At 39.1% G+C, this 24,694-nt stretch overlaps 2 protein-coding genes across 5 annotated transcripts in view; both read left to right on the top strand.

The window, feature by feature from the left end:
• USP49 (ubiquitin specific peptidase 49) overlaps window positions 1-24,694 on the top strand; it is an 81,593-nt gene that overhangs the window by 7,785 nt on the left and 49,114 nt on the right. For all 3 annotated transcript variants that reach the window (XR_007152028.1, XM_047857845.1, XM_047857844.1), the window contains exon 2: window positions 16,277-16,350. The gene's annotated coding sequence lies outside the window, so the exon portion shown is untranslated. The remainder of the gene's footprint in view (window positions 1-16,276; window positions 16,351-24,694) is intronic.
• The window catches only part of MED20 (mediator complex subunit 20), a 78,904-nt gene that overhangs the window by 28,484 nt on the left and 25,726 nt on the right, over window positions 1-24,694 (top strand). Inside the window, exons 6-7 of one of the 2 annotated variants that reach the window (XR_007152030.1) lie at window positions 16,277-16,350; window positions 20,076-20,121. The gene's annotated coding sequence lies outside the window, so the exon portion shown is untranslated. The remainder of the gene's footprint in view (window positions 1-16,276; window positions 16,351-20,075; window positions 20,122-24,694) is intronic. The other variant, XR_007152029.1, reaches the window with a different exon arrangement.

Here is a 24,694-nt window from a genome sequence, read left to right as displayed (position 1 = left end):
AAGTTTATATTTAAACACAGTACTTGGCACTTAAGAGGTGTTCAGTAAATTTTCATTAAATAAATTAATGTGGCTCCTAGGTGGCTCAGTAGGTTGAGCGTCTGACTTCGGCTCAGGTCACGATCTCACAGCTCGTGAGTTCGAGCCCCGTGTTGGGCTCTGTGCTGACAGCTCAGAGCCTGGAGCCTGCTTCGGATTCTGTGTCTTCCTCTCTCTCTGCCCCTAACCCACTCGCATTCTGTCTCTGTCTCTGTCTCTGCCTCTGTCTCTGTCTCAAAAATAAACATTAAAAAAAATTTTTTTAAATAAATTAATGCGTGCATGAATGAAAAATATCTTGAATCTGAACTTCATTCCCTATGATTTGGCCACAGTCTAGCATTGGTGTATAAAGGCCTTTTGTTCAGCCCCCATTTCCATGCCTATTTTCCTCTCCCACCCCACAAGCACCCTCTCTAATGTGTTTGATGTATGTCCTTGATTCTATATGCATCTTTCTAAAGTGCTTAGTGATTTAAAAAAAAAAAAAACAATAAAAAAATGGGGCACCTGGGTGGCTCAGTCAGCTAAGCATAGGACTTTGGTTCAGGTCATGATCTCCTGGTTTGTGAGTTCAGGCTCCGTGTCGGGCTCTGTGCTGACAGCTCAGAGCCTGGAGCTTGCTTCGGATTCTGTGTCTCCCTCTGTCTCTGCCCCTCCCCCACACTCATGCTGTCTCTCATAAATAAATAAATTAAGAAAATTTTTTAAAAAATGCTTAGTGATTTGGGGCGGGGGTGGGTACTTATCATTCATTCTAAAATTTTTCACCATACTTCACTGTTGCAGAATTTGGCTATAGAATTCTCCCTGTAAAAATGCTTTAGCTCTGGGGCGCCTGCCTGGTTCAGTTGGTGGAGCATGCGGCTTTTGATCTCGGAGTTCTGAGTTCAAGCCCCATGTTGGGTGTAGAGATTACTTAAAAATAAAATCTTTAGGAGCAAGCTGGGTGGCTCAGTCAGTTAAGCATCCGACTCTTGGTTTCAGCTCAGGTCATGATCTCAAAGTTTGTGGGTTTGAACCCTGCATTGGGCTCTGTGCTGGCCGTATAGACTGCCTGGGGTTTTCTCCTCTCCTCTCTCTGCCCCTTCTCCACTTGTTCTCTCTCTCAAAATAAATAAACTTAAAATAAAAACACCCAAAATCTTTAAAGAACTATGTTATAGCTCTTACTCTGGTTTTACTCTTCTCACTCAGCCCTGTTTTAAGATCTGGGAATGTTTTTGGACGTATACTTAGCTAATTGCTCCAACCTGCAGCATGCTGTTCCATGGTGCGCATCCGTTCCCATAGTGATGGATGCCTAGGCTACCGTAAACAGTGCTGCTAACAGCAGTCTTGTTTGTGTTCATTATGGACACGTGGAGAATGTGTTTGGGATACAAACTCAGGAGTGGCATTGTAGCATAGGTACTGACAGGCTGCTGAGTGGTAGATCAGCGCGTACCCCTCATAGGCCTTGCGTTCTCCACCTCCCAACACTTGCTATTGTCCACGGTTCGAATTTTTGCTATATAATTATGTCTTATTTTAATTTATATTTTCTACTTACTAGTGAGTTTGAACATTTCTTCATATTTTAGTTAGCTGTTTCCCTTCTGTGAAAGAAGCATGAAAGGATAAATGTAATAAAAATTTTTTAAACTTTTTATTGAAGTATAATTGACATATAACATTATGTTAGTTTCAGGTGTATAACATGATTTGCTATTTGTATATACTGTGAAATGATCACCTACAATAAGTCTAGTTGACATCACCATACGTTGTCATAAATTTTTTTTTTTCTTGCAGTGCAGACTTTTTCCTAATGTCTTGCTAATTTGCTTTGAGAATAGATCTGGACATAGTATTTTATTATTATTTTAAAGCTGGAGGAGCTCTTGGTTATGCATTATATTTTATAAGCTATTATGTGTTTTCTCAAACTTCAAAAAGAACATCGTACTTTATGCAGAAGCTTAAAGTATTGTTTTCTTCTTGATTCCAAGAGACTGAAACGAAGGTGTTTTTTTTTATACATTCAACTTGAAGGCTGTACAGTATGCTACAGTTAAGCCAGCTTGCAAATTCATCTCTTCCATTGTCTTCATTTATGCCAAAAGGAGAGCAAGTGTTTTTACCAGAGTAGATTGGGTGGGAGAGTGCTTCATTGCAGTAGTTTAAAAAGATCTCCCTGGCCACAAATCAGTAGACTATCACAGAATCTTAGATCCAGCTATTTTCCATGGGTGCAGCCTCCCTAGATGTCAGAAAACTGAGTAAATAGTGGGCAGCACCCTCTCTAATTGCCTGTTTATTGAAGAGCCCAATACTTGATTATAAGTATGATCTTAACATCCATGAGATAGAAGTAGACAGTATTAAATACGATGAATGAATACTATTTTAGGTGCATTTGCTATGAGAGGGCAATAGAAAATCTAGATGTTTTCATTTTTGCAGTATTTGGGGATAGAGAAGAGCATATTTCCTGAGATGCCATTTCTTAGGGGCTTATACAGAAGGCTGGGCAACAGTCATTTCAGGTTTGCCGGTGAATCCCACTGCTGTTTCAGTCGTTAGGAAAGGATACACGACCCTGACACAAAACGTTGACTTGTTTCAACAAAGCTGCAGTATTTGCGTTTTCCTGAGGAAACAGTTGTCTCTTAAGCGTTTTCACTTCTTACCAAATGTGATGCAGTCAAGTTATTCTTTTAACTTTGATTTAGCATCTGCTTGAGTGTGTGAAAAAGTAATCTTAATTTGTGAAGTGTTTGATGTAACCATAAACTATGAACTTTCCCCAACCATACCATAATATGTTTAAATTTTTCCTTTTTTTTTTTTTTTTCTGGCTTTGTGATTATGACTTTTGAGTAAGTATCTGTCAGCCAAACATTGTTTCCTACTCATCATAGTTTTCAAGCAAAGCCACACTCTCTGCTAAGGTGTAGTGTTTTTCAAATAACTTGATTTTGCTCTGCCTTGAAAATTACGTTTTTTTCTTTATCATTTTCTTTTTCCCTCGGAAATCTTGCTTGGGAAATCATGTTTTTTTAGATGTGATTTTAAAACATTCTTTTTGGGGCGCCTGGGTGGCTCAGTTGGTTGAGCGTCCGACTTCGGCTCAGGTGATGATCTCACAGCTCGTGAGTTCGAGCCCCGTGTTGGGCTCTGTGCTGACAGCTCAGAGCCTGGAGCCTGCTTTGGATTCTGTGTCTCCCTCTCTCTCTGCCCCTAACCCACTCGCATTCTGTCTCTGTCTCTCAAAAATAAAACATTATAAAAAAAACATCAAAAATAAACATTATAAAAAAAATTTTTAAACATTCTCTTTAACCTTTTGAAGAATCTTTTAAAATTTAATATTTATCAATGCTAAGCTGTGTGCAACATAAAAAGTACCCTGCCTGCTTTCCCTCTCCCCAACATTTGACCTCTACAGGGACCCCATTTTCTGTTCTTCCAGCTGTTTCTTTTGGCATTTAATGCCATACTTTTAGGCAGTAGACTCATGCTGCTATTCTTTTAAAGTCTGTATAGATCGTTCTCTAGACCTGCACAGCTATCATCCTTGGATCTACCTTTCTATATAACAGTTATTTCCTCCCTATGTTGGGACTCCCTGCTTCCTGGATGCCACATCTTTCCCCTTCGTTGTTTATACTTAAGCAATTCTTCCAGAAGGTTCCTAAGAAAAAGGTGCATAGGATGTAAATTTGAGAATCTGCATGTATGAAAATGTCTTCTTCTTTCATACTTGATTTATAGTTTACCTGGGTGTAGAATATAGAATAATTTTCTGAGTTTAACAGGAATTGTTCTATTGATTTTTAGCTTCTGTTGTTGCTAACGAAAAGTCTGATGATGTTCTGACTCTTTTTTTTTTTTCTTTCCCCTCAGTTGGAGGTGGTTTAGGAGCTGATCTTTGTCTCTGATGTTCTGAAATTTTATGGTAATCTGCCTTACTGTGAGCCTTGTTTTATCTGTTGTATAGGGCACACTGGGGGCCTATTCAATCTGGAAACATGCATTTTTCAGTTCTGGGAGATTTACTTGAATTCTTTAATTCTAACCAGCCTCCACCTTCTCTCCCCCCACCCTTTTTAAAAGTTTTTATTTATTTACTTTGAGAGAGAGAGTGCATGTGAGCATGTGAGCAGGGGAGGAGTAGAGAGAGAGGGAGAGAGAGAATCCCAAGTGGGCTCTGCACTGTCAGCATAGAGTCAGATGCGGGGCTCAAACCCATAACCCCTGCGATCATGACCTGAGCTGAAACCAAGAGTTAGACACTTAACCAACCGAGCCGCCCAGGTGCCCCTCCCTCTTCTCTCCCTTGCCCCTGGTTTTCCTCTTCTTTCCCTCTTGTATTCTTATTCTTTGTGTTTGGAATGTATGGACTGATGGGTCCTTTAATTTGCCCATTTTTTCTATATTTCATCTTTTTTGTCTCTGTGCTCTGCTTTCTGGAAGATGTTTTGAACTTCATCTTCAGACACTTCTAATTAGGTTTCTGCTATAATATTTTTAAGTTTCAAGTTTTTTTCTCTGAATGCTGCCCCCCCCCCTTTTTTTAAGGTTTTGCTTTTATGTAATCTCTATACCCAGCGTGGGGCTTGAACTCAGAACCCTGAGATCAAGAGTCGAATGCTCTACCAACTGAGCCAGCTAGGCGCCCCTCGGCATATTGCTTTTTTTTTTTTTTTTTTTTAGTTTATTTATTGTGAGAGAGACGGAGACAGTGCGAGTGAGGGAGGGGTAGAAAGAGAGGCAGAGAGAATCCCAAGCAAGCTCCCTGTGCCAGCTGTGGAGCCCAACAGCTTGATCCCACGAACCATGAGATCATGACCTGAACCAAAACCAAGAGTCTGTCGCAACTGAGCCACCCAGGCATACCTGAATGTTGCTTTTTAATAGTCTTCTATTTCTGTTTCATGGGATAGTTCTTCTCTCAGTATGTTAATTGTAATTACATTTTTTTCCTGCAGTTTCCTGCACCATCTGTTTCCTTAAAATACCTTTACTTGATCATTTATTTTAGTTTTTCATTTAGGGGATTTTCTTAAATGTATAGCCTTGGCTGTCTTACTCATGTTCCATAATGAGCCACTGAAAAACTGAAAGCTGGGTTTGACAGAGTGGGGGCTTCTAAAAGTTGGCTGGTGCTATTATTCATTATAAGATAGGATGGGGCGCCTGCGTGGCTCAGTCAGTTAAGCGTCCAACTTCGGCCCAGGTCATGATCTTGCGGTTTGTGAGTTCGAGCCCTGCATCGGGCTCTGTGTTGACAGCTCGGAACCTGGAGCCTGCTTCGGATTCTGTGTCTCCCCCTCTCTCTGCTCTTTCCCAGCTCATGCTCACACTCTGTCTCTGTCAAAAATAAATAAACTTAAAAAAAAAAAAAAGATAGTTAGGAGGTCACCTCTAGTAGTCAGTACTCGTAGGTGTTTTTCTGTGGGGCAAATTCATCTCCAGAGAGAATGCTCCCATCTTTGGCTTATCCCTGGCTGAAACATTTGGGGAGCTGAATGGAGAAAGAGCTGGGGATTACCTTTCAGGATATCTACTTTCCCATAATCTCCATCTTTTTAGACTCCTAGGCCTTCCCCCAGTTGTGTTTAAGTCCAGAGTCTCTAGTTTCCAGAATAGGCTTCCCATCTTCTGACCAATGGCTGCTTGGGGTTAGGGTGGGAATCTTGGGTTAGAACTTTCACCCTGTTCTTTTTCAGCCCTGTCTGCTGTCCCCACTTGCAGAGGTATTCTGAGCTTTTTGGTGTGTCCCAGCACAATTCAGTTTGCTCTGGGCTTCCCCTTAATGTGCTCTTAAGTTTTACATTTTATGCTAAGTCAAATAACCTACCCATCTGCTTTTCAGCTTCCAAAAACTTGTAGTGGTTTCCTCTCCTATTCTTTTCTCTTGTAGCTCTCATTTTTACTGTTGTTCTAGTGGAGTTACGGAGAGGACAAAAGAGGTAAATGTGGGTGTTCAATGCGTTCTGTTTTATCGAAAATCCAAACTTAGTTCTGTAATGCACTTTTTCAGTGCAAGACTTAGAATGGCTTGTTTAATTGTAAAATTTTGCTACAGTACAGAATTCTGGATGATGTAGATTCATTTTCTGTTTTGCTACCCTTATGGATGAATGCCTAACACGTAGCTTGCTAGAAGATAATGATATCTGAGTGGCTTTAGGAAGTTTACAGATAGAATAATAGAACGTTAGGTCATCAAGTAACTTAATGTTACTTTTACGGATGTGGAAACAGAGCCAGGGTGCAGAAATGGCTTTTTATGTTTGCTAATCTATCTAGAGCTGGAAGTGAGTCTCTTCTCCAGTTGTCTTTTCTTTACCAGTATGGCTCTGTTGTCTCTCATTAAAGTAGCTGGAAAGAGAAGCCCTTTATCCATTGCTCATGGTACCCACATGTCCTGTTAATTTTATGTACGCTTTAAGTTTGCAGTCCTGAGTGTGGAGGGATTTTTTTTTTTTTTTTTTTTGAGAGAGAGCAAGTGCACAGAAAAGCAGGTGAGGGGCAGAGAGAGAGAGAGGTAGAGAGAATCCCAAGCAGGCTCCATGCTGTTAGCATGGAGCCCAGCATGGGTCTCCAGCTCACAAATCGTGAAATCATGACCTGAGCCAAAATCAAGAGTCAGACGCTTAACCAACTGACTCATCTAGGTGCCCTGGGGGATTGTTTTTAAATGTTTTTCTATTAATTTGGGGGGTCCAGTTTTATTTTGGTGAACTTCAAAACTTAAGAAAATGAGTATTTACCATTTAAAGATGTTTCTGTTTTGAAGAATTTATATTAAACATTTAAAAAGGTTTCTTTTCTTTCTTCCTACTGTTCCATTCTCAGTGGGTTCCAAAAGTTCTTTGAGGGGGAATGTGGATATGTCTGTTAAAATTTGACAGTAATGTGGAAAAGGGAAGCAGGTGTAAAAAGATCAACAGGTTCCTTTGGAGAAATCCTAGAATGCTTTCTTTATCAGCTCTTCAAAATTTAATTCCCAGTTCTTCTCCTCTAAGACCTCTGTCTCCATTTTACCCCGTGCAACATTAATCTTTTGTCTTATTTCCCTATTCCCTCCTGTATTCTGTACATTTGCCCACAGCACACTACTGAATTCATTATATGATGACATAGAATTCTTTGGTGATTTTCTTTTATATGTAAAATATTTGGGGCAGAACCGCTGCTTTGTACGTTTGACTAAATTCACTTATGCACGTTTCCAGAATGCCTTCTTTGACTGAGGCACCAGGCTCCTCTGTAGGTACTGGCATCTGTTGGGGTACATATTAGGTCTAGATTCCTGATGGTTGGTATAAATTCACCTTTTCTCTAGTCACTGTTTCAAAGTAATTGAGAAAACAGGATCTCCCCCTTTGTGTCACGTTGGTGGCTAGCTGCAACAGCTGGGAGCAGAGTGGGGAAACCTGTTATTTGGAAGCGAAGGGGTCTAACGTTCCCTTGTGTGGAAAGTGAACATGTTGTAAGAGAAGCCTTCTGACATTCCTTACAACCTCCAGGTTTTATGATCATAAAGACGTGCTCCCAGAGAATCAACAATACCCTTTGTAAGAACTAACCCACAAAGAAAAATAACGTCTCATACGGTTGAATGGAGTCTTTTGGAAATGTTTCTATAACTGAGCTAAGCTGTTGCATACATAATCTGAAGTAATCTAGAACACTTAGAATGATACAGCATTTATTTTATTTTTTGTTTTTTTTCCTCCCCCCTTTTCTAAGATTAAAATGTGCTTTCTCATTATACTTTTGAAATGTTTTAACTTATTTTGTCTAATTTATTTATTGTGAAATATTATATATGTGAGATATATTTTAGGACATACATTTTGTTATATTTTTAAAAGATTTTTAAAAAGATTTTATATTTATTTTCTTTTATTTTTCGTGTTTATTTTTGTGAGAGAGAGAGAGAGGGAGAGGGAATGAGAGGGGGAGGGGCAGAGAGATGGAGACAGAGGATATGAAGTGGGCTCCATGCTGACAGCAGAGAGCCGGACACAGGGCTCAAATCCACAGACCAGGAGATCATGACCTGAGTCAAAGTCGGACACTTAACCAACTGAGCCACCCACGCACCCCAAGCTTTCATTTTTTTTTTTTTTCATTTTTTTTTTTCAACGTTTATTTATTTTTGGGACAGAGAGAGACAGAGCATGAACGGGGGAGGCGCAGAGAGAGAGGGAGACACAGAATCGGAAACAGGCTCCAGGCTCTGAGCCATCAGCCCAGAGCCTGACGCGGGGCTCGAACTCCCGGACCGCGAGATCGTGACCTGGCTGAAGTCGGACGCTTAACCGACTGCGCCACCCAGGCGCCCCCAAGCTTTCATTTTTAAGTGATCTCTCTACCCAGTGGGGCTCAAGAGTTTCATGCTCTACTGATTGAGCCAGCCAGATGCCCCAAAACATCATGTACATTTTAAAGACCAAGGCACCTGGATGGCTCAGTCGGTTAAGCATCTGACTTTGGCTCAGGTCATGATATCATGGTCCGAGAGTTCAAGCCCCATTTCAGGCGCTGTGCTGACAGCCTGGAGCCTGGATTCTGCTTCCAATTCTGTGTCTCCCTCTCTCTCTCTGCTCCTCCCCTGCTTGCACTCTGCCTCTCTCAAAAATAAATAAACATTAAAAAAATAAACATAAAATAAAGACCAGTGAAACAAAAGCCGGGATAACCATCCCGTAAGTGTAAAAGTTCCCTGTCTGATCCTCCCTTATACCCCACCCCAGGTTAATCACCACCCTGACTGCTATCAAGAATGTTAGGATTTTGCTTCTTTTTCTATGGTTTAAAAAAAATATTCATTTACTTATTTTGTGAGAGAGCACACACACTTGAGCTAGCGCCAGTGGGGAAGGGCAGAAAGATAGGGAGAGAGAGAATCCCAAGCAGGCTCTGTACTGTCAGCACAGAGCCCGTCAAGGGGCTCAATCTCACAAACCATGAGATCATGATCTGAGCGGAAATCAAGAGTCTGACGCTAAACTGACTGAGCCACCCAGACACCCTTTTTTATTATGTTTTAAATTCTAAACTTGGAAACAAATTAGCTCAGTAATGAGAGGCCTTAATTTCTTTTACATGTATGTTTTATTTATTTTTGCTTATTATTAAATGTTTATTTTTGAGAGATGGAGAAGGGGGGCAGAGAGAGTGTGTGGACAGGATCTGAAGCAGGCTCAGTACTGACAGCACAGAGCCAGATGTGAGGCTCAAACTCATGAACTGCCAGATCATGACCTGAACCGAAGTTGGACACTTAACCAACTGAGCCACCCAGGTGCTCCCTAAACCTGCTTTCTTAACCACAACACCTAATTAGGGTGGTGTTTTATAACTTGATGCAGTTTTATATTTTTAAAATCTAGGTTTATTTTGTATCTTGGAATACTATAACCAGCTAACAATGTAGCCATCAGGCTTTTGCTAGAACCATTTAGTTGGAAAGCTCTACAGGGTTTTGGTTCTTGTCCAAACACTCCTAACATCTCATTGCTTGGTACAGATATATAGTCCTAAATCTTTTTGTATCATTAGTACTGTCCATTTTAGAGCCCTTCTAAAATGTTTATTTTATAAATACCTGTTGTTTTTTTTAAATTTTTTTAATGTTTATTTATCTTTGAAGGAGAGAGACATACAGAGCTTGAGCAGGGGCAGAATCAGAGAGGGAGACATAGAACCCAAAGTACTCTCCATGTTCTGAGCTGTCAGCACAGAGCCCGATGTGGGGCTTGAACTCACTGGCCGCGAGATAATGACCTGAGTGGAAGTTGGACGCTCAACCAACTGAGCCCTTATAAATACCTGATTTTTTAATGGGAATTTTCAGAGAAAACCAACAATATCACTGTATAGTATAGCAGATAGTGATATGTAGGTTAGAGTTAGCTTTTAAGAGATTTTAAGAGCTGTGATTATAGGAAGCATTTTTCTAATATTCAAAATTCTTAAAATGTTTTCACGTTTGTAAGTAGTTTTTGGCACTTATTTTGATATGATTTCCAAGAGATAGCTTCTTTACAAAACAGTTATTGACTCTAGTGAATTTATATTTCCTTTGCAGAGTTATCTCTGAAAAGAACTAGCTGCAGTGATGTCTTTTTTTTTTTTCTTAAGTAAGCTCTGCACCCAACGTGGGGCTTCAACTCATGACCCCAAAAATCAAGAGTCTCATGTTCTACTGACTGAGCCAGCCTGCAGTGCTAAGTCTTTATGTTTAAAATTTAAAATCAGAAACTGTTTCTACGGAAGGAGTGCATATTTACAGTTCAGTCTCTTCTTGAACAAGATATGTAAAGTGTCTCAGGATATTGCTAACTGCCAACTAAATTTTACCATGGCACAAAACTTTACTTAATTAAACCTCATGTTCTTTGCCACTGATGTAGAGTGACTGAATTGCACTAATTATCTTGGGGCCTAGGTACTGCTTTTTTTTTTTTTTTTTTGCTGTGTGATCCTGGACTAGTCATTTAATAACCAATTTGAGTGTCCATTCTTCATTTGTAAAGTGCCACTGACACCTACCTCGTTTGTGAGAATTAAATGCACAAATATATGCGAAAACACCTCACACAGCACGGTATCTAGTAGGAGTATAATAAATGTTCATAAATGTTCTCTTCCCATTAAAATTGCTGCTCTGTGCTGACAAAATTGTTGTATGGTATTTATAAAACGTGCTTGGTAATGACAACTAATGTTTTTAAAATGGTTTGAATGTATGCTGGGAGGCTGAACTCTACCAATTAATAGTATTTATTATATGTGGGGAGTATAAAAGCAGCATTAGATTTAAGCACAGTGATGAAATACCAATTCCGGTGTGTGCTCTATGGAAAGCTGTTTTCGTGGCTGTCACTGCTTCTCTGCGCATTAAATGGGATCTGGTATTGCTTTTGTTTGCATGTATTTATCTTGGATGACTGGGGAGAATGCAAGCATACTATGCTATTGCTTTTAAGTCCTTTTATATTGGGGGGCGCCTGGGTGGCTCCGTCAGTTAAGCATCCAACTTCGGCTCAGGTCTTGATCTTGTGGTTCGTGGGTTCAAGCCCTGTCGGGCTCTGTGCTAACAGCCCAGAGCCTGGAGCCTGCCTCGGATTCTGTGTCTCCCTCTCTCTCTGCCCCTCCCCCGCTCATGCTCAGTCTCTCATTCTCTCTCTCTCAAAAATAAAATAAACATTAAAAAATTTTTAAAAATAATAAAATAAGTCATTTTATTTTTTGGTGAGAAGAAATCCCCAGTGTGGCTAAGATCTTATGTCCTTTAATCCCTGTAAGTTGGTAGGTAAGACCAGGATGTTATTTAACTAAAAGACGCAGATACCAGATACATTTTAGGATTCTTGCGCTCCACATGAGAGATCAGGTTCTTTTATCCTAGCATGTCCCCCCCAAATACCTGAAATGTTCAAATATCACTATCTCTTCTCACCACAATAATGATCTAAAGTCTCTGCTATTTTTGGTAGCAAAGGAAAGAAGACCTAACCCATGTGCAGCCCTTGTCAGTTTACAGTGCACTTCCACACACGTTTTCTTGCCTGATTGATGCAGCACCCTTGGAAGGGAGTAGAGCTGATGTTGTATCTATTCACACGGGAGACTGTAGAGATTCCCAAGACATCAGTGAACTGCCCAGGGTCACACTGCTAATACGAGGATTTGCTAAGGTTCTTGCAGTCTCCTGTGTTCTCATGCCCCTTATGAATAAACAGGCCCATCTAGTGTCTTATTAGATATGGAAATCAATCAACACAGGTAGACTTCTAGAACTTTTTTGATTCTAACCACCACACAGGAATTTAGGGGGAAAAAAATTCTAATGTGTCACTTGACCATCTTTCTAATGTGTCGCTTGACACTCTGGATCTCTTATACATCATTGTATTGGTCCCAATATATTTTTATTTCAGAAGGCTGAAACAACGCGCAGCGTTTTATTCTAAAACAAACGTGCATATGTAGAGATGAGAAAAGTTATGGCTTACAGTGGCAAATGCCATATGAAGCTTTTAGTTGAAAATACTTTGTAAATGTTAGAAATCATATTGCCTAAGAAGTAAAATTTGAGATCAAGGCCAGTTTAAAAGAGGGGGTCCTCTATCAGCAGTTCATGCAACCAACAGTATATATTAAGTCAATAGGACACTAGAATGAGAAACGACCTCTTCTCAGAAAGTTCATAGTCTAGGTTGATATCCCATGTACATTGTATAACATAGCTTCATAAACTCATGGACCATATTTCTGTTTAATGGTGAAAAAACATTTTCTTTTTAGTTTATATATTTATTTTGAGAGGGAAAGAGAGAGAGAGCAGGGGAGGAGCAGAGAGAGAGGGAAAGGGGGAGGGAGGGAGGGAGGGGGAGAGAGAGAGAGAGAGAGAGAGAGAGAGAGAGAGAGAGAGAGAGAGTCCCAAACAGACTCCATGCTGTCAGCACAGAGCCCAATGCTGGGCTTGATATCACGAATTATGAGATCATGACCTGAGCCAAGATGAGGAGTTGGACTGAGCCACCCAGGTGTCCCGAAAAAGCACTTTAATAAACAGTTTGTAAGAAATCAATTCATTTGGCAAGTGAACTTAGATTTTGCCACCTAGATTATTCTTTTTTTTTTTTTTTTTTTTTTAAGCTTACTTACTTTGAGAGAGAGAGTGAGAGAGAGCAAGCTTGAGTTGGGGAGGAGCAGAAGGAAAAGGGAGAATCCCAACGTGGGGCTTGAACTCATGAACTGTGAGATGATGACCTGAGCTGAAATCAAGAGTTGGACACTTAACTGAGCCATCCAGGTGGTCCCACCTAGATTATTCTGAATCGTGGTCAGAGTGTGTAAGATCAGTCCTAGCACCTCTTGTATTTCACAGAAAATCATAAATCTGTTTTGCAGTTTCTGTGCGGAGATCCTAAATTCGAACGTAAACCATTAGAGCCATTAATGGGTGAAACCCATGGCAACTAATAACTTAGAACAGTAAAATCAACAGATCTTGAAGCTTTTGTTCATGCTATGCATACTGTGCTCTGAAATGTAGTGTTAAATGTTTCTTTTTACATGATTATTTACTCTGGGCGACATGTACAAATTGTGGAATTTCAAATTTGAGTGGGCCTGGAGATCACAAAACTCTTTAGTAATAGAGTGTGGACTGAAATCTAGGCTTGCTGATATCCAGCCTAGCTTTCTCTCTTCCTGCCAGTCGAACCCAGACTTCCTAATTTGGCATCCAAGAGACATTTAATTATGGTGTTCTTATAATTTTCCATGAGGTTTCTCTATTTAGTGGTGGATGAATGTGAAATTTTTCCTTATTGTATGAGTTTAGTCTGCCTTTGTATCTCCTAAGGCTTTTGGCCTATTTTTATTTTGATTAGATATGACTGATCATTCATAATTTAAAAAGTTACTTATGAAATTGACTTAAAATTACAGAGAAAGTATCTAACTCAGGTTCTAAGCCATTGGCTCTTCAGCAGTAACAGTGAAAATACGTTTCCACTTCAAAACAATCAACATTAGATGTAGCTTCCTGGCTTACCACACCTGCCTTGTCTGCTCTCAGCGTTGTCTTCAGGCACCTGAGAGGTATGCTTGGAAGCACCTTGAAAACCATAGAGTGCTATAACAATCTGTTGCATGCATGCATTCTTGCATGAGTCTTCTGATTAATTAATTGTATACTTGAGACTTTTTGTAGTAAAACATTTTGCTATATGAGCTTATAGATTGGAATAGGCCAAAAATGGGACCAGGTCAAAGAAAGCACTTAAATCCAACAAGGCCTCGCTGGTACTAAAATCATAGAGTGGATGGGTGGTTGGAAGTAAGCCTAGAGCGTTGGTGCCTTAGAATGTGAATAGAAATGACAGATGGATTTGAAAATTCTCTTTGGGGCGCCTGGGTGGCTCAGTTGGTTGAGCATCCGACGTCGGCTCAGATCATGATCTCGCAGTTCGTGAGTTCCAGCCCTACATTGGGCTCTGTGCTGCCAGCTCAGAGCCTGGATCCTGCTTCAGATTCTTCGTCTCCCTCTCTCTCTGTGCCCCTCCCCCACTCGCACTGTCTCTCTCCCTCTCTCTCTCAAAAATAAATAAACATTAAAAAAAAGAAAAAAATTTTCTTTGTTTAATATCCAGCGTGTTCTTTCATCAGTATTTATTGAGCGTCTTGTAAAGACTAGGCACAGTTTTAGACATTACTGATGTTCACAGTAAGTAAGAAGAGGTACTATTGTTGTCCTGCAGGAGTTTACAGGGGAAGATAGTTACAGACAAGTATAGATAGGATAATGAATGTTTGTATTTTGGAATGTACCACGTAACTGACCTTGCCAAGAAAGGCATAATCTTGGTTAGATTTTTTTTTCAGATTTAAATTTATTAATATTCTCTTGATGAACTTTCTAAACTTTAGAAAATATGTTATAAAATACATATTAAAAACATTTTGAGATACATAATATACAAATTATATTTTAAAATATAAGCTATATATAGTATAGTTTGTATATTAAATCTTAGTTATATTTAATATTTAGTTATGTTTATTTTATATGTTTAGTTAACTTTACCTAGAATATGAATCTATTCTACTTGGTAAGCCATCTGAACATTACCTGTCTGACCACATTAATATCAGAGAGCTCTTCAAGGAAGGGCATCGCTGGTCTCATTTGGATGTTAGTCCTTGGTGCTAGTATTTCGTAAGAGCAGAAGCCTGATTTTGAATCCTAGCTCTGCCCCTTAGTAACTGTGGAACTTATTTGTGCCTCAGTTTCAATGTCTGTGAAATGGGAATAAAGATAATACTTAAGTCATAGTTGTTGTGAGAAGTGAATGAGTTAATATGTGCGAGAGTGCTTAGATGAGTGGCACACATTAAAGGCTACATACGTGCCGTGGGCAGCTATCCTCCTCCTCCTCATTAGCATCATCATTGTTATTGTTATTACTTGATGGAATAAAAATAAGGTAAGGTTTTCAAGAATGGATTTTCTCTTTCTCAAGCCCTGAAAATTGCTCTAAAGGTAGAAAGATAAAGGAAGGAAGCTAAATCTTTATTGATCATCAGCTATGTGCTAGGTAGTCCCCTAGCATTTTACCTACATTCTCATTTAGTCCCTATACCAGTGCTGTGAAGTATATGAGAAGACAGGCTCAGACAAATTAAGAAATTTGCATAAGGTCCTGTACTAGTAAGTGGACATCATGATGATAACTGGTCTCTGTTACTCTGCATCCTGTACTCTTGCCTTGCATAATGCCAGAAAACCTGAGAACTCAGCAAGTTTCACTAGGAGGTAAGCTTGAAATTCGTTTGTTAGGGACTTTATTTTTAATGACCATTTAAAAGGATGTCTTCTGTTAGTTTGTTCCTACTGTAGCGATTTATTTTATGTATCTGTAATTCCACTCTTCCCACTCAAAAGTATATTGCAGTAGTTTAGGGGCACCTGGGTGGCTCAGTTGGTTAAGCGTCCGACTTGAGCTCAGGTCACGATCTCACGGTTTGTGAGTTCGAGTCCCACGTCAGGCTCTGTGCTGACAGCTCGGAGCCTGGAGGCTGCTTCAGATTCTGTCTCCCTGTCTCTCTACCCCTCCCCCACTTGTGCTCTGTCTCTCTCTCTCTCTGTCTTCAAAAATAAATAAATATTGAAAAAAAGGATATTGCAGCAGTTTAAATGCTATAAGTAGAATCTACATGGAAAATATTTGAACATTTGGAGTCTTATTAATAGTTTTCAGAATTAAGCCAGTTTATAATTTCCCAGTTTTCAAGATCATCATCATAATTATTGAGGTCATTACTCCTCAGATTAATAGCTGTTTTACTGAGTTTTTTTTTTTAATTTTTTAATGTTTATTTCTGAGACAGAGAGACTGAGCACGAGTGGGGGAGGGGCAGAGAGAGAGGCAGACACAGAATCTGAAACAGGCTCCAGGCTCTGAGCTGTCACTACAGAGCCCGACACAGGGCTCGAACTCACAAACTGTGAGATCATGACCTGAGCTGAAGTCAGTCACTCAGCTGACTGAGCTACCCAGGCGCCCCAAGTTTCATTGAGTTTTCAAACCTAAACTCCATGTAGTCATATGTCATAGGTACTGATCCTTTTTATTTTGAATTTATAAATAAAATTCAAGAAATTGCTTTTTTTTTCTCTTGCTGTATATTAGCCCAGCCTTATGGATTATTTCCCCCATAGGTAATAGAGAAGAGGAAACCTAATCAATGGCTGTGGAATAATATGGAAGAAGATGGAAAAAACTTGTTTAATGGGTAAGAAAAAAACTGTAATAGTATTATGTATGGCCAATCTGTAGTAAGTGGTCAAGGTTGGTATCCATTAGGGTGAGTGATCAGTCCCTATATTTGTCTTAACCCCATTCTGAACTTTGACCATCTCTTTCCTTCTTACTGTTGTGAATTTTTCAGTACTATGAGCTGACTTAAGCTATGAGGGGACATAACCATATCTGAAGACAAAAGTAGGACCTATAGATCAGCAACCATACTAAAAAACAAGTCTAGGGTGGGTCTTGAAGCTTACTGGTGGCTAGATAGAGACCACATACGTCACGACCTATCAAGGGTATTAACCACCCCTTCTCATTTTCCAAATACTGCCAGCCGCTATGATGTTAGGCTCACTGTGGCCATCCTGTTCATTTAGGCACGTGCACATTATGTCAGTGGAATTCCACGGAAAGCCCAATAAAATGTGTGGCTAATTTATGAGAGATAAATTTTTTTAATCATACAAGTCCATACATTCTTATTGTCAATAATTCAAATGTCATAGATAACCAAAATCCTCTTCCTAAACCTTAGCCCCCCACCCCCACCCCCCAGGGTATATGAGTGTATGATATGTATTTGTGCAACCTTCTATTTTGCCTAATGATTGAAAACTTGGGTTTAGAAGCCAAACTGATTTTGACTAGCTATCATTAATTTGACATTTGGGCAACTTAATTTTTCTGTGCCTCAATTCCTTGGGTGTAAGTGGGGACAGTAAAATTCCTGTTTAATCGTGATGTTGAGGATTAATTAGATAATACATCTAAAACACTTGGAATAATGCCTGGAACATAGTAAGTGTTCAGTAAAAGCGTTAGCTATAATTTTCCTCTGTATCCCAGTTAGCCTTTTTATGTACCAGCCTTCCACAGATGAATCTTTTTCTGATACACTGCAGGAGTTAAGCCATCTTATGATAAGGTTAACCATGGTGGCATGGATTTTTAAAATTTTTCCTGAAAGTGTTCTTTTTGGTTTCAAGCTTCAGTTCCCTCCAAGTATGCTGCTAGACTGTATGTGAGAATAGAATTAGACACCTTTGGCTCTTATTGCACATCTCATGGTGTACATGATGCTTACAGGGACATATGCATAAAACTACCTTCTGGCTGTGATAGTCTTATCTTGCCCACAGAAATATCTGTTTTAAAGCAGAATGCATGATTCTCTTGTTTCTAGATAAGTATGTCAAATTTTCTGTTAAGACTCTTCCAGTCTATTTTGAGGGACAAGTCTTTTTGAGGTTTTTTTCTTGTTTCACAGAATTATAATAATTATGAAAATGTCTTTGATATCTTTTCCATGGCTTGTCAGCACTTTCTTAGGTAGTGCAGACAATTGCCTATTTTTAAGAAGGAAGGACACTAAGTCATCTCTCCTTAATATTTTCCTCCTGTATTGTTCTGGGGCTCTATTAGATTGTTATGGACTGTTCTGTCTGCTCTATTTCAGAAGACTAATATATAAAAACAGAGTTACCATTTACTAAGTACTTTTTTCCGTGTTAGGCACTGTTTTAAGTGTTTACCTATTTCTTCATTATCTCATTTAACCCCATCATGTACTTATGAGGCAGATGCTGCTGTTATCTTTATTTTAAAAGTTGAAGGAACTGAGGCACAGATTAAGTAACTTGTCCAAAGTCACATTGCCAGTGGCATCTTTAGGATTCAAACCTAGATCGTCTGTTCCAGAGCTTGCAACTGCTGGCCTACTTTATAAACTCATAAGGTTTGTTAAGGTGGGTATAAATTTAAGTAAGATAACAGAGCCAAATATTTCCTGAAAAAGTCACCATAGCTAATCTGTTTTTGCATGACTGTGGGAAGGAAAATTTGAAATCATGTATCTTCTTAAGTATGGGGAAAAGGATGGTGTGAGAAGGTAATCTGTAAATAATTATTTGTCTTGGACCATACTTAAATGAATACAGCTGTTTTGCTTTTTTCTGAATCGTATGTAGTAGATAGAAAATCACTTGCACCTGGCTAAGGACCGATATGTACATGTTTAAAAGGGATTAGAGTGAGTTGCTTTTGTAGATTGCCATTTAGCTGCTATTTGTAGAAACGGGCACTCAGAAAGATTGAACCGTGCAGCATTTTGGAGCTGATTAGTGATTGGAAATTGTTCTTTTGTTCTGTTAAATAATATTTGAATGACAGCAGAAAGTTGTGCAAGGAAAGGCAAGGCAGGAGAAAGGTGACTTATGTGTCTTATAATTAGAATGTCACTTAGAAGTGATGGTCTAAACAGTAAATATACATTAACAATCAATATTTGTATAGGAACTGTAAGGAGTTAGAGTATGTGGGTTTTGTTCTGAGGTCTGTCTTGTCAGGGAGAAACATTGGCTTTTCCTCACATAGCAGTTCATTTCCTGTTGAAATATGGTAAAGTACAAAGGGTAAGCAATTTAAGATAATAACAACACTGATAAAATGTTTAGGCTTTCTTGTAAACTGTGATCATATGTAGTCAGTGATGTTTTCCTGTCTCCTTTTTTTTTTTTTTATGTTTGTTTTATTTATTTTGAGAGGGAGAGCGCACACACAAACAGGGGAGGAGCAGAGAGAGAGAGAGAGAGAGAGAGAGAGAGAGAATCCCAAGCAGGCTCTGCACTGTCAGCTCAGTCTCATGAACCATGACATCATGACCTGAACGGAAACCAAGAGTTGGCTGCTTTAACGGACTGAGCCACCCAGGTGTCCCATCCTCTCTATCTTTTTTAACTCCATTTCCTGTTTGAATCCCTTCCACGTATTGATCAGTTATGGCTGTTAGTATACATACCTTTTACAACAGTGTCTTTAAGAGTCGTTTAGGGGTCCCTGAGACTCTTTCAGGAGTCAAAACTATGTTCATGACAGTACTAAAACATTATTTGCTTGCAAGTATGTAGTGGAGTTTTCCAAAGGCTACGTGATGAATAACCAACTGAATACAGAAACAGATAGGAGCATATAGCTGTCTTCCGTAATCCAGGAAAGACTTGCGGAATGTAAAATAAGGCTACTCTTCTCTACATTTGCAGTGAGAAGGACTAAGGTTTATTTCTATGTTAGAACATAAAAATGAGCCCAGTGTGAACCAGAAAGTCATGGTGCCCTGTCTAGTGATTGAGTGGATTATGGGTGGTCACAGGTGGTGCCCACCACACAACATTTCCCTATACATTCTAGTGACATCCTGATAGACTGAGGCTGTGCCCCTGGTCTAGAGAAATGAAACTTCTGCTCCTTTTTCATAATTGTGCTAGAGGGTATATTCCAGATTATAGTCTGGAGAAATCTGGAGAAAGAAGGGCTTGATTTGAAGTGGGAATACTGTCCAACCTTGCCAATGACCCCTCTGATATGTGCCACAATTGGAATGTGGGAGCAACCAAAAGGACCTTTCAGGACAGCCTTTTATTTGACAATATTAACTGAGCATCTACTACGTTCCAGTCCTGTTCTAGGGGCCGGAAATAAGTCAGTGCACAAAATAAAAACAAAACGCCTCTACCCTCATGGAGCTTCCATTCCAGCCTTGGAGTCCTTTGGTCTAGGCACAGCCCCCTCTTCAGGGGAGTCTCAGAGTTGGTGATGGCTGCTGTGGGTCTTGAACAATGACTGTTGTTTCTCAGTGACTGACTGCTGAGGATAGAGTGGAAACTGCTTAACATGTTGTGATTTTATTTTTTATTATTAAAAAAAAAACAGGTACAAGTGGTTTGGGATTTTTCAAATCATACATGGAGCAATAAAGGTAACCTATCTCATCACCCCTGTTGTGGCTGTTTTAATCTTGTTTTGTTTTCAAGTTGGCGCCGGTTTTGTCAAGAAATTTAACTTAAAAAAATTCAATACCAACTGATGTTAAATTTATTCTAATTGTTTTTCATTATTTGAAGAAAAATGTTCATACATCCGTGAGATTTTCCTTGCCTGGTGAGTTGCTCCCAGGACCCTGTAATTTGTTTAATAGACTTTTATACAGAAAGAGATTACTTGGCTCATTAGATTGAGTCACTTAATAATGACTCGAAGGTTAACTAATGCGGCCATCAGACTCTGCTCACTGGCTGGATGTCTATCATATCACTCACTGACTTCAGTCATTTCTAAATGCAGACAACTAGGAATACCATTAGAATATTAATGGAAAAAAAACTGACATTCAAAATATGAATGACCAAAAATTGCCTCTAAAGATTATTTTAATTTTAGGATACACTTGAATAGAAGCTCTTTTTTTTTTTTTTTTTTCTTCCAATTGGGTGGCATTGTGACCTTAATCAGAATGCACCAACTGGCTGTTGTCTATTTAGCATTGCTACCTGCCAGGTGCCCATTTCTAGCCATGCCTGGTATACTAAAGACCAGAATGTCTAGGGTTCACATAAAATCCCAGTCTTCTGCCAGAGTGGGAAAGACATAGCCACTTGGCTGCTTAGGGCAGAGATGGGGGAAACTGTAAGGGATCATTTCAAAGATGCCCAACCAACCTCTTTTTTTTGTTCTTTTAAATCCCTTAAATCCCACACCTTACCTCTACCTTCAGAGATACATGGAGTCTCTAATTCCTGGGCCTTCCCAGTTTCTGAAGTTCTGACCCACTTGCTTGTTTGTTCACCCTGATGTGGGCAGCATTTAAATTTTAGCTTGCCCTTGTCTGTTACAACTTTCCATTCCTCTGTTTACTTTCCAGATTCCAAAGTTGTGATATCTCTCATGTACTGTTCTGTCATTTGCCACTCTTTGTGTCCCTATGAATTTATGCCCTTTATTGCCCTTTACTGGGATTTTAATGGGATTTTGAGAGGAAAGGAGATAAACATGTATTCATTCTTCCATGCTTTACTGGAAGCCCAAGTTGTAACATATATTATGGAGTACATGCAACATCCCAGGAGTTGTGTTAGACACTTGGTCTTTTCTCTCATTTAAAAATCCATTCAAATGTTATTGAGGTTAGAATATTCATTCACATTAGTGCTATTCACCTGGTATTTTTTGAGCACCTCCTATATGCTAGGCACTGTCACATAAATTATTTCATTCAACCATCGACATCCACTCTGAGGCATATAGATATCATACCTCATTTTAATGAATATGGAAACAAATTTAAAGTTGCAGGCCTAGTAAAAGGTAATGCCGTGTTTGAGGTAGATTTTTTAAAATAAATATGCTTTCTGTGTATCAACTATCTATTGGATATTAGATAGATAATTATTGTGGGTTTTGTTTTTTATGTGAGCTCTATGCCCAATGTGGTGTGGGGCTTGAACTCATGACTCCAAAATCAAGAATTGCATGTTCTACTGATTGAGCCAGCCAAGCACCGCAACCGTTGTGGATTTTTTAAGCAAGGGAATATAGTATAGGGTAAAAATGCTGTTTTTGTTTAATACAGTGATAATAGTTAAGAGATATGGTAGATCTAAAAAGATAGGCATCAAGATCAACTAGCACTTGAAGTAGTAATAACACAGGCCTGCAGTGTTAAGAGCCTAGACTGAGGGGGAGAGAGTAGCAGTAGCAATGAGGAAGGTAATTAGGTTTAAGAACCTTACGGGGCGCCTGGGTGGCGCAGTCGGTTGAGCGTCCGACTTCAGCCAGGTCACGATCTCGCGGTCCGGGAGTTCGAGCCCCGCGTCGGGCTCTGGGCTGATGGCTCGGAGCCTGGAGCCTGTTTCCGATTCTGCGTCTCCCTCTCTCTCTGCCCCTCCCCCGTTCATGCTCTGTCTCTCTCTGTCCCCCCCAAAAAATAAATAAACGTTGAAAAAAAAATTTTTTTTAAGAACCTTGGGGGTGTGGGGTGCATTTGATTCCATTCTCTTAAATGAGCTACTGTAACAAAGAACTTAGCCCTCAGTCTTATACTCTCATTTCTGAATACAAATTAGTAGGTGTTGGTAACCTGACTTGACTGTGACATGAATAAGGTGTTAAAGAGAATGTCAGGTTTTCAAGTCAGGTGAATAGGAGTACCATATCTAGGCCTGAGGTCTGGTGGGAAGAAGTGCAAGTGGAAATCAGTAAATTTGAACAATAATTACCTGTGAATGTCATGGTTTCTTGGAGATATGAATATCTGATACGTCTTCTGTATTCCTTTCTTTGTTTTTTGACATTTATCTGAATGCCCTGTAATCATATCATATACTATTACAGAAAGTTGACTTCACTCAGTCACATGATTTCTTGGTAGGTAATATATATTCATGTTTTTAAGCTAATCTTTAGTATTTTTAAATTTGTAATTTGAGGGCCTTTTTTTTTTTTCCTTTTTGGAAGCACGTACTCTGATTTTATTAACACACAAAGTGTTTTTACAAGTCAGTTCTAAAGAATGAAGAACCCAATGTAAAAGACAGGAATGGACAATTCACATAAAGAGAAGAAAGATCAATAGTCACCATAATTAAAGACCACAAACAAAATACATATATATATATATGTGTGTGTATATATATATATATACATATATATATATATAATTTTTCAAATGTGAGATTGAAAATTATTTAAGGATATGTCAGTCCCCAGTACTAGGGAAACACATTTTCAATTACTACTGATGGGAAGTGAGGGAGGGAGTATAAATCAGTGCAACCTTCTTGGAGGGCAGCTCGATGATATCCAAAAATTTAAATGCATATATCCCTTGACACAGCAATTCATCTTCTGCAAATTATCTCATAGACACCCTTGCATAAGTGTCTCATGATAGATGCCAAAGAATACCCATGGTGCATTGTTTTTAACAATAAAACACTGAGGATAGCATAATTCTTCATTCGTAGAAGAATTAGTTAAATGGGATTATGCAGTCCATATCATAGAATATGATATAGACTTTAAAAAGAGTGAGGTAAAGCCAGATATATGGGAAAATGTCCAAGGTATGTTAAGTTTAAAAAAAAAAAAAGATGTAGAATAAGATGTATGATAAAGTTTGATTTATGTTAAAAATTAGGTTTCTAAATGCATAAGATATTCCTGGAAATGTGCTCCAGAAGAATGCGCAGTTAACAGTAGTTACCTCTAGAGAGGCAACAGGGTTGGAAACCAGAGAGATTTACTCTTGCAGTTTTTATATTCTGTACACATATTAGTTTTATTATTTTTTTTAACTTTATTTACTTTTGAGAGAGACAGAGTACAAGTGGGGGAGGGGCAGAGGGAGAGGGAAAGAGAGAATCCCGCTGTTAACATGGAGCCCGTCGCGGGACCCAGTCCCACGAAGCAGGAGATCATGACCTGAGCTGAAATCAAAAGGCTTAACCAACTGAGCCACCCAGGTGCCCCTAATTTTATTTTTTTAAGTGTATAAAATTAATAAGAAAAAACAGGACTCCAGTTGTCCTTTGCTAAACATTTTTTTAAAAAACTCTACCCCCAAGATGGGGCTCGAACTCACCACCCCAAGATCAAGAGTATTACGCTCTACTGACAAGAGTCAGCCAGGTGCCCCTCCTTTGCTAAACTTAAAATGAACCTTGCTTTCCATAATTAAAAAATTATAGAAAATTTCAAACCTTATCTATACCCCTTCCCTCTTCCTTACCTTAGTCCTGGATTATTTTGAAACAAATCTTAGACATTGTATTATTTCATCTATAAATAGTTTATCATGTGCCTCTAAAAGAGAAGAATTATTTTTATAAACCTAACCACAATAATTATCATGCATGTAAATATTGGTCACCAAATATCTATTAGTCAATGTTCAAATCTCCCCAATATTTCATTTTTTAAAATAGTTTGCTCGTTTGAATCAGGATCCAAGTAAAGTTCAGACATTGCAATTAACTGAGAGTATCTCTCTCTGTCTCTTGCCTCCCCCCACTCTTTTTCCTTGAAATCGATTTGTCCTATTTGAAATCATTTGTCCTATAGAAATTTCTTCAGCCTGAATATTGGTGACTATATCCCAGTGTCAGTTAACCATTATTAGGTTGTTTATTATGTTGTCTGTAAATTAGTAGTTAAATCCAGAGACTAATTAGATCCAGTTTCTTTTTTTTTTTTTTTAAGTTTATGTATTTATTTTGAGAGAGAGAGAGAGAGAGAAAGAGTATGAGTAGGAGAGGAACAGAGAGAGAGAGAGAGAAAGAGAGAATCCCAAGCAGGTTCCACGTTGCCAGCACAGAGCCTGATGGGGTTCTCAAACTCACGAAACTGCAAGATCATGACCTGAGCCAAAACCAAGAGTCAGACCCTTACCCCACTGAGCCCCCAGGTGCCCCAGTTTCTATTTTCGAGGAAGCAATGCTTGTGAGTGTTCGTATGTATTTCCATCATGAGGTACATAATGTCTGGTTATCTTTTCT

This window comes from Prionailurus viverrinus, chromosome B2 (assembly GCF_022837055.1).
Source record: "Prionailurus viverrinus isolate Anna chromosome B2, UM_Priviv_1.0, whole genome shotgun sequence".
Classification (NCBI taxonomy): domain Eukaryota; kingdom Metazoa; phylum Chordata; class Mammalia; order Carnivora; family Felidae; genus Prionailurus; species Prionailurus viverrinus.
Note: the sequence above shows the minus strand (reverse complement) of the source record. Positions and strands in the feature narration are given on the sequence as shown.